Raw genomic sequence first — 10,527 nt, forward strand, 5'->3', positions numbered from 1 at the left:
CGGCCGGCAACGCCAAATAAAGAGCCTTTATGAACATGAAGGCACGTGTTCTTACAATTGTATCCACTTTTTATATTGGTGAAAACATTTCTTGCTTATTTTACTACGTGCTCGTTAAAAAAACCCGATGGTCGATATTTCCGGAGCCATTCACTACAGCGTCCCTCATAGCCTGAGTCGATTTGGGACGTTAGACCCCCATAAACCATTAACAGTATTTCACTGCCTTTTACGCACCGTTTATCTAGATACTGTGGACGTTTTATTGCTTAAACTATTCTTCTGAAACCCACACGTTGCAAATTTCTCCTTTCGAACCTGAAACCAACTAGTAATTGTATGCTCTGCATTTGTTCTTCTGACCAATGGCGCGCTTATAGACGTTACCGCGTCCAGCAAAAAGCTTGTATCGTAATTGTTTAATGGCACACTCAAGGAATACAATGAATGAAAACCGAAGGGAACACATCTCTGCTGACTGCACTCTTGTCCGTATGGTGCCACAAACAGACGCGGTCACACAATTGCTTCCATTCGGGGAATTTTGCTTTTTCGGCGAATTTTGGCAGCGCAGTTAGAGGAAAATAAAGCTTTTACGGAGTTTCCCATCATTTTAAAAGCCGAAATGTTCTGATCCTTTACAAATTGACGGTGTTTTCCGGCTGCTGCTCAGAAAAAGAGCCTGAAATCGGAATTCTTGGATATAAATGAGGGAATTTTCTTTAACGGCATGAAACTTCAAAGCGAGGGCATCTTTACTGGCTGCCTTATTTTGATTCCTTAGATTCGCATGCAAACAAAAAGTGCACCACAAAGCGGCAGATAAGCATTCCGAGAAATCACTGATCAACCAATAGCGTAGCTCACTAAACCCTCAGCTAACAATTCTGATGGTCTAGAAAATTTTAATGTAAATAAGTTGTCAGGAGCATCAGATGCTAAATATGGCTAATTTTTCAAAAGGGTGGTAAGACCTGTATTTAGAGTCTGTGAATTTAAATCTCGAGGTATGTAACTAAGTAATTAAGACTTGTGTGCCTACACCAGGAGTGGATTACTGGCCCTTCCGTTTTTTGTTGCGGGTGCCTAAATGTTCCGCACTTCTTGTGCACATGGTTCATAAAGTGATATTAAAATTTTGCAATCGCATTGCAGTCATACTGGGCTGCTTGCAATCAATATTTTTTTTTTAGCGCGAGTGCAAAAACCACATTGGTGCGTTTCTAAAGAGCAGCCTCGACATCTGTTGACACACCAACTCTCACCACAATCACGCAGTGGGCATATTGCTCAGAGCAGTGTACTTGCGATGCCAAATTTCTCTCTGCGAAGCCTGCTTACTTTCACTTCTTCCTCTCTCTTCCTCCTAACCACTCTCTCTCTCTCAGTCGTTCGTTGGCAACCAATTTAATTGTTTCAGCGTCCTCATCCTAATATTTAGTTCGCTCGCCTTAAAACAGCGTCGATGCACTCCACACACTTTGTAAAGTGAGCTCTGCCGCACAGTGCGCTATGTTGTGGCTGTGCAAGCTTCACGGGAGAACGAAACAATGAGGGCACTCTTGTGCAGCGAACAAGAATCATGCAACGCAAGTTTAACTACTCTATGCGGCAGACACATGGTACCCTTCCGCAGGCCACAGCAAATCAAGACACAGACGTCCATCGCCGTTCCAATATTTTGCAGGAATGATTGTTGATTATGTCTGTTTTGGGTCGCTCGACCGTGCCAAGTTTTTCCTTCAGCCTTCCATGCTTCTAGAAAGAAACGAAAGTGCTGGTTTCTTCCAAAGCTCTCTGTTTCTTTCCGAGCCCTCCCCTCACTCGATAGGACTAGTTCGCACTAGTTCGGACTAGTAAGGATTGAGTGTAAACACTGCACGCCGCATGAAATTATTAGCCCCGAAAACAATCCGCCCCTCGCTGGAGAGCCCCAACACAGTCGTGTAGCATGTGGAATCGTCTACCACTCTTTTTCCTACACGTTCATTTCCAGTCTCATTGCCTGCACGGCGCAGCTTGGCTAAGCTCCACGCTAGTCGCCTCTGTGGTTTCTGCCCGACGAAATGAAGAAAAGTTGGCAGGTCACGCTTTCTGGACACGATGCGGTTATTCAAGTCACAAGAAGCTTCAGACCAAACAAACAAACTCCTGAAATGCTGCTGCAGAGAAGATATATGCCGATTCTGGAAGCAATGACACCAATTGGCAAACAGCTTGTAAACAAGCTATGTGTTATTCGCTGTGAAGTATCTTTCTAATACCTTCTGTATTCACAGCAAACAAAAAGAATTCATTGCAAGCACTTGCCCGTTAGCTACGGGTAGGCCAGCGAGTGCTTCTATAAAATAAGCATATGCGGCCGCCGTCTGACAGCATGGTCTTAAGGAAAATAGCTTAATGTTAGGAGTTGCTCTTAAGAAGATCATAAACTAATCACACTTCATACTACTCTCAAGACTATGCCTGTACCAAATAATTGTGAAAAAACTACACGAAAATTTTAATCTTCGTTATTTGCTGTGCTAGACACAGGCGCATGATATTTGGTTACATTTCAAGCTTTTAATGAAGTTGTGTTGAAATAGTTTTTTTTTGTCTTGCTATTTTTGAACGTGGTGGATAGAAACAGTATATCTTGCAAGTTTATCATCTGGCACATTACGCCATATCCAGTTCAGTACTCGAGTCGAATTAACGACCCAGATAGCTGAAGCAAGATAGCAGTGCGAATGTTTGTGCACAGCCTTGACAACGTGGCGTTGCAGCCTTCACGAACGTGGTTGTCATGATGTAAATCTTTGCACAAAAACAGCAATTGCTAAAAAAGGTCTAGGCAATGCAACTGCAATTGGACTGATAATCTTACTTGTCCTTCGCCGCCTGCAGCCTTACAGCGAAACAAATTGCGGTTTCACTAGAGCTACATAATATCTTTGTTCTCTGGAAGACGTATAAAATATGTTTCTGTTAATGTCTTTTTTCCTTTATGAATGCCCGTCATACCAGAGAACCTACCTTTTCTCGTGCATTCAGCGGCGTTATTTATGTTAAAAAGAACAAAACGCAGAACAACTGCTCGGAGCTTTCACCACCAACGACCATTAACTCAAACTGGTGGCATGCCCAAGAACAGAGATTAGAGCTTGTTCACCCAGACCTATAGTCCCTATATATAAAGGCTATGCGTGTTTCGGTACAGCAACTTCTTTGTTTTATTCTATGCGTCTTATCTTGCAAGCGCCCTCTTTTTTTATACCCTGTATCATTAGTGTAGGCCAGTGCAATGGCGTTCAAAAGCGGCAGAAAGTGCCCGACATTTGAGACACCACTGCCCATTAACGAAAATTGGTGCAGCGAACCAGAGATAGTGTCTTCTTTGCTCTTGCTTTGCTCCCAACGTGATAAGAGCCCATGAACTCTGAAGGCGCCAGCAAAACTTCTGCGAGCAAAACAAAGACGCAGAGACCAGCTATTAAACTTGTAGGACTAATTTGTTTGTACCGCCCAGCATAATAGGGTACGAAAAGCAGTGATTTCATCAAACTTATCATCATCATCAACCCACTAGAATTCAAGCTGAGCATCGCCAACCTTTCATCTTAACATTTTTTACCATTGTTTGCCAGATACCGTCCACTCCCTCATGTAATGTCTCAACCGAGACCTTTGAGGAAATAAATAAATAAATAAATAAATAAATAAATAAATAAATAAACTCACTGCAAAGCACTGAGCACATCGGCAAGCAATTTTCAGCTTGTACGCACTGCCAATTATCATTTAGTCTTTATACTTTGTCTTAGTTTCTATGAAATGACCTTTCTACCTCATGCTTTAACCGAAATGCATGCTTAGAGGTGATATCAATATTTAAAAGATGCAAACAGATTCATTTGTTTAATAGCCAAATGCAAACTGGTAGAGCAGGTACATGCAGTTGCATCGTCGTTAATGGCGATTAAGGCAACAGTCTGAAAAGCAAAATTAGTCTTTTATAGTCGTCGACCCTTCAAGAATTGTCGGATTAATGAGTGAGGCCCACGCGTAAAGTAGGATAACGACTGCTAGAAAAGATAGATACTGGAGTACGTAACTGCAATCACAGCCGAGGTCTTATGTAACGGTTCATTCATTGCTAGGTTCTAGACAATGAACATAAAATTTCAGCATTGCAGCAAAAAGTGGCCGGTTTGCTTATTGCGAAGGGACTGCAAAGGAAAGATGACGAGAAGAAAGAAGGCGGGCAGGTTAAGCAGCATTCGGTACCAGTCTATTAACCTGAGCAAAAGTGCTGTTTTATTAAACTGCCAAGTATGTGATGTAATCATTCTTGTTATCTCTTCTGCATGTGCTTTCCCAAAAGAGCAAGGGATAGTTACTGCCGTAATCTCCTCTGCGACAATCCTCTAACGCTATTGCGCTCCTGTTGGCGCAACCGCTTTGTAAATGTGTCATGGTGCGCGCTAACATATACCATAAAATGATGCATAAATTAAATGAGCGAAGCAGTGTGCCATGACCGCCACGTTCACTTAAAGGGACACTGAGGAGAGCACTATTAATATTTTTTTATAGTAAAATCCGATAGTTCGGCATGTCATGGGTTTGTTGCCACTTGGCCGGCAGCGAAAGATGCATTTATTTCTAAGAAATTTGGATTCGAAGTTGAAAAAGTTTTTCCCGCCGCTCTGATTCAAACTTGGGATTCGTCTATGACGACACAGGACTAAGAGACGTGAAACATGACGTGCACATGACGTAACGCAGACTCCGTGATTTCTGGCGGCCAGCACTGCGGCCTAGCAGCAGCCGAAAAGAAAGCTACCGCCGGCCGCACGTTGAAGGCATCTATCGGCTATTGCGGCCGTCGCTACAGTCGCTTCGCTTACGTTTGCACTGGCGTTTTGCCAGCGTTACGATGGATCTCGTTCTCGAAGTCGTCAACGAAGTTCTCGCAAATAGACACCTTTAGCATACCGTGTACCTTTTTACCGCTAGCGGAATACCGGGAGCCCGCCTACCGCCGGAAAACAGGCGCTGATTTGTCCCGATGCTTCAGGAGCGCGCGTAGAATCCGGGCACGTGGCGCCATCTGGCGACGTCAAGGAGATTTGCGCATTCATTGGCTGCGCCTCAGTGATGCATTGTTTCTCGGTTCCTGGTGTTGCTAGAACCATTCGTTCTAGCAACACTGTTTTGTCCTATGACGCCATTACGCTTGTACTTGCGAGTTTGGCCGGTGGCGGCGATACCTGTATTTTGGTTCTTGCTCTTTTCTACGTTACAAGAGCTTTGTTGTCAGTATGAGTGGCGTTTTTGAAATCAGGAGCTGGTATTCTGTCGATACAAGCCAACTTCAATTTCTCCTCAGTGTCCCTTTAAGGCGAAACATTGCTGGTAATGGCACTCAAACTCGGGAAGAAAATTACGCCATGCGCCAGTCTGCGTATCTCTCTGTCGGCAAAATGGTTTCTCCTGCGTCATTAATGCTTTCAAGCATCGTTCAAAAATTAACGGGAACAAGGCATAAAATTATCAATAATCTTACGCGACGCTAAACTGGTATAAGACAGTGAAACAAGGCGCTATCGCGGTTTCTGTCTTCATTAGGGCTGTGCTGCTATGTGCAAGCTGCATTTCTTCACATTTATGTTTACTATCGGCTCAAAAGTAATTATTGCTTGCGAACTAGACAGAAAGGTAATTCAACAAAGGCGACTGTTAATACGGCCCTTGTAAAGCAAGCTTGTTCATCATAACGAATTTTTTTCGACTTGAACACATTGATTATGACGGTGTTCTATTGTTTATCTGCTAGTTTTCTACATCAAGAGAGCTTACCATTTGCCTATTTCGCATTCTGTCTTCGCATTAATCTAATTTAGCGCAAAAGACTGGACAACCGAAAGGAAGACGAACAAGGCCTTCTTTTTTTCATAATCCAATAGCATTTAGGCTGTTCGCTTTAAAAAAAATTTCCCGCTTCTCTCACAAAATTCTCTGATTGGTCGGGAGAGTCCACGTAGTTTCGCCTTGTGACATCATCACAACCTGCCGATCTGACTGTGAGAAACCTTCCCCCCTACCCCTCCGCGTGTGCAATGAAGCATTTAATTAGATTCAAGAACCCTTGAGAATTAGAGGATCAAAATAAAATTTATGCACAAGAAACAAATCCATAGGAAGCTAATGCTGCAATTGAATCAAAAACTTTGTGCCCTTTCGTTCATACACAGGAGCCGATTCATCGCAACTCGACTTCTTCATAACTACGGGACTTCCTTACTACGGGACTTCCTTACTACGGGACTTCCTAACTACGAGACTCCTGTGCACGAAAGAGGAAACAAAACTCGCAGCTCTGCTGTGTCCTCCTTTCTTGATAGGTTTCAAATAGCACAGAAAAATTTGGTGAAAGTAGGTGGGTTAAGAGCGATGTTGTTCATTTCTGCAGCTCGTAAAACTTAAATAAAATTCATAATGAAAACTAGAGACGGATAACTATTATTCTGCAGCTGTAATGTAATGGGTACATTAGAATAGGCTTCTTCAAAAATAAATGGCGAACAAGTCTTGCTTCACCATTCGTGCTCTAAATTTTGCAAAATCCACGATAAACACAGACATAAAAATCTTTGAACTTATCTTGACAAAAACATGTCCTTTTCACTTATGTTTCGGCAGTGATTGTGCTCCTCCTTAAGCTATATAGATAGGCGGGAACTGTTATGAGTTGCGCTTCGAGGATAATACGGCGCATCCTAAAAATTCATCGAAGCCCTTGCAAGCCACCCGGGTTACTAGCCCAATACTGTATAACTTAAGTTGATTCAGCATTTTCCAGTCGTCCTGATAGCGCGTATCTGAGTGTCCTCTCGACATTTTCACGGCAGAACCCGTCAAACAGTTCAGAGTAAGAGCATCAGTTCATTGTGAGGAAAGCTAGGTTAAACTTGTTTTAAGTCTAGTGCGAAGCCAGGGCTGCACGCGAATAACTTTACAGCAGCTCCGGATATGTGTTCTGTAACGATTTCGTCGAAGGCACCGTGCTCGCAAAATTACCAAGCTCTTCATTTTTTTTTTCGTTTGAGCAAATCAATCCACCGACACCGGCAGCTAGCAGCCCAACGGTTGCAGCTGCGAAACATACTGCAGTCTGCAGCTCGAAACAAACGAGGTAACTTGCTAGAACCTTTCACGCACATTTCCCCTGGGAGCAGTATGCCGAGGTGTCGACGCTTTCCTCTACTTATTTTCGTTCTATCGCGAAAGAGGCACACGCAAAGGAAGCGAAGGTACTTGGGATAGAGTGCCACTTCAGCAAACTTTTAATGGCGCTAACATTCAAACAGGGCCATCGCGTCCTGTCGTCTTTGTTAGCGCCCTTGGGAAACACGCCCAAACTAAACACAAAAAAATTCAAAAAAGCGACAACTCTCGTAGCTTTCATTGAATTTATAGAAAATAACGTGCGTTCTGGAAAATCTATCCTGATAATTTCAGCCGCCGCGAATGGGGATGTGGCACGAATTCTTGCGTGGACACAGGCGTTACGCATGTGGATCTGGTCCCATGTCATGGCTCTCTCGATAATTACTTATAGGCCAGCGTCAGGTAGCTGTTGGTTAGGCATAAAAGTTTAGGCTAGGGGCTTGGCAAGCATTTACTGATCTTTGCACTCTCTCCAAACGAGGAACTTGAAAAAAGAGCGACCCTGCTTATATGCTGCGAGTATGATGAAACTTATACCGATGCAAGCATAGCCGTAAGCAGCTCTAGTGCAATTCAAATACTCGCATCCCTGCTCATCGAGTTTTTTTCAATGGGCTTTGATTTGCGTCCCAATCCCTGGGAAGGGCAACGACCGCAGACAATGGGGAACTGTCTGTTTTCGCAGCTTTTCTTTCCTTCCTTTTTTTTCTTTTGTTCTTGTTCTTGTTTCGTTCATTCGTTAACGATTATAAGTGGGTCAGCAATGAGGAAGTGGGCATGGTAATTATTTAGGAGCCCCACGTTTACGCAGCATCTTCGAACTTTCACCAGACAGTGTCACGTGCCGGCCTGGTAAGCAATTAACAGTCACAAAACCTCTCACTTCCATGAAAAACTCGCAATGAACTTTAAGCAAAAAATGTTTAATGAACTTCCCAGCCACATAAAGAAAAAAGCGAACGGTCCTCCCCTATTGACGCGATGAAAGTGAGCATCTGTGTCAGATGTGCGAACGTGCAAGCTAACCGGGTCTGCAGTTCATAGCTCCCTCAGAATAGAGCAGTAGAGGGGGAACAGATCGAAAGCCAGCTAACTCAATTGTAGGCCAGTCCTAATTGCACACGCGTCACTGGCGCCGCCGTCGTGCTAATTGGACTACCGGTATCACCCTTAGAGACAGACATGCCGACCCGTGACTGTACTGCGGAGGTCCTACATGCTTCGCATAGGCCTGCCGCGGGTAGCTCCATGGCTCTATTGTGGGAGCAAGAAGAGGAATTGTAGGAACAGGAGAGGCTAGGAGATGGTTTCATTCATTCATTCATCTTTATTCGACATCTTTCCAGAGGTCTGGAGCACAGACAAAAAGCTGAAGAAGACAGCTTGACGGGGTCTGTGCCCCTTAACAATTCATGTGCGTACTGACATGTAGAAATGATATTTGGCATCGTCGGTTGCAAATTTGTAATTCAGTACATAAAAAGTCATGACTGAAAACTAAATGAACAATTCTGTTATTAATAAGACAAACAATTCACAATGTACTAGTAAAAAAATTCTCGGTAATGATACAAGGCAGATACATGGAAAATAGCTAAGCAAAACAAACAGAGGACGACAGCACGAAAGCACTGGTGAATACAGGATAACAAAGAGAGCAATAAGAACGTAGGAAAAACAAGAGAAAGTGACACGTTGATGAAAGTTTAAAATGTGTAGGAAAAGACGTAGGCTTTCCTCTAGGTTTGCTTTTAGCTAACTGATTTTTTTCTTTTTAATAGATTGCGAATATTCAATAGGGACGGCAATCTCACGCGTAATGACTGAGTTCCATAGTTGGTGCGCACTGATGGGTGCATATTCAATGTGCAGTATAATGCCAGATGCTGTACGTGGGTTCTGGTGTGCCTCTTTGTGCGCCGGAAGGTGTTTAGATGTAGGCCGTAATGCGACGCAGGGTGCCTTTCACATTGTTTTCTGTCGTTTCCTTCAGTGGTGAAGTTCAGTGACTACGACAACCACATTTCCGCGACTAAATAATTAGTTTTATCAGGTAGAAAATAAATACAAAAACATACCCGCGAAGATGTTTCTGCTTGTCTGAAATCATTGATTGAAATATTCAAGCTTGAAGTACAATTTTTTTTACTTCTTTTAGGTTGGCACTCTCCTTTTGTGGTTTAAGGCACCAGCCAGTCAATTAGCGGATATCCCCAACCATAACTTTCACCAATTGGTTCTTTTGACTGTTATCTGTCTGATTCTCAAGCGATCCAGTAAGTCTGGATAATTCTGTTGGCGCCTCCAGTTTGGTCAGCGTTTCCACAGTATATCAAGTGACAGTAGTAGTCGCACCGTCGTGCCTGGTTATTTCCTTCATTTCCTTCCTTCCTTTGCTGTGAGTTAAAAAATGCACGCTGCTCAGAAAGTAATGGGCACACAATGCGTTTTCTTGCTTCTCTTGTTTGAAAGCGCAGCTAAAGACAAATTAAGTAAAGAACAACACATTCTTAAACTTACCGAAATTATGCGAATTGTTGTGAGAATTTTTTAAGGATATGAGGTTTTCGTTTGGTTTTGAGTTTGTGTTTTAGCATCGTAAAGCCACTCAGGCTATGAGGGACGCCATAGGGGAGGACTCCGGATAATATCGACCACCTGGGGTTCGTTAACGTGCACTGACATCGCACTCTAGAATTTCCCCTCCGTTGAGATGCGACCGTCGCCACCGTGATCGAACCGAGCAGCAGTCGGATCAGCAGTCGGCCATCATAACCACTGAGTCACCGCAAGGGACCTAGGGCTCATTACGAAAGGTTTTCTGGGGGAACTAACAAGCAAAATAAATTGCGTATTGAGAAAGGCATTGTCTCGTGCAATGCCGCAATGGGCCTCTGTAAAAGAAAGTGTTAATCCAACAATAATAACAGTTGTCCAATCAAGAGTTACAAGAAAGTGTTAATCAAACAATGATAACACCAGTCCAATCAATCTACTGCATAAGTAAAATGGTCGCAAAATGGTAGCTTTGCATTAATACAGAGGGCAAACTTTTCGTCCTCCGGTAATTCTCACTGTTTTGCTTCAGTTTCTCTTTTCCTCTCTTTGGAAATGCTCATTTCTTGCGGTATCCTTCGGTTTGTCCTTCGTAGTCCAGGTTTCCAGAACCACGACTGCAACCCGGGCTCAGCCGTACACTGCGCGGTAAAGTGTGGCGCGTGTGCCCAAGGCAAGGAGAACGTGAGATTGGGAAGGTTTCTTGTATAGGTATATCACTGCGTAAACCCGCCTAACCACTGTGTTGTCATCCCT

Source organism: Amblyomma mixtum, chromosome 2 (assembly GCF_055824585.1).
Source record: "Amblyomma mixtum isolate Tamu chromosome 2, ASM5582458v1, whole genome shotgun sequence".
Lineage (NCBI taxonomy): Eukaryota > Metazoa > Arthropoda > Arachnida > Ixodida > Ixodidae > Amblyomma > Amblyomma mixtum.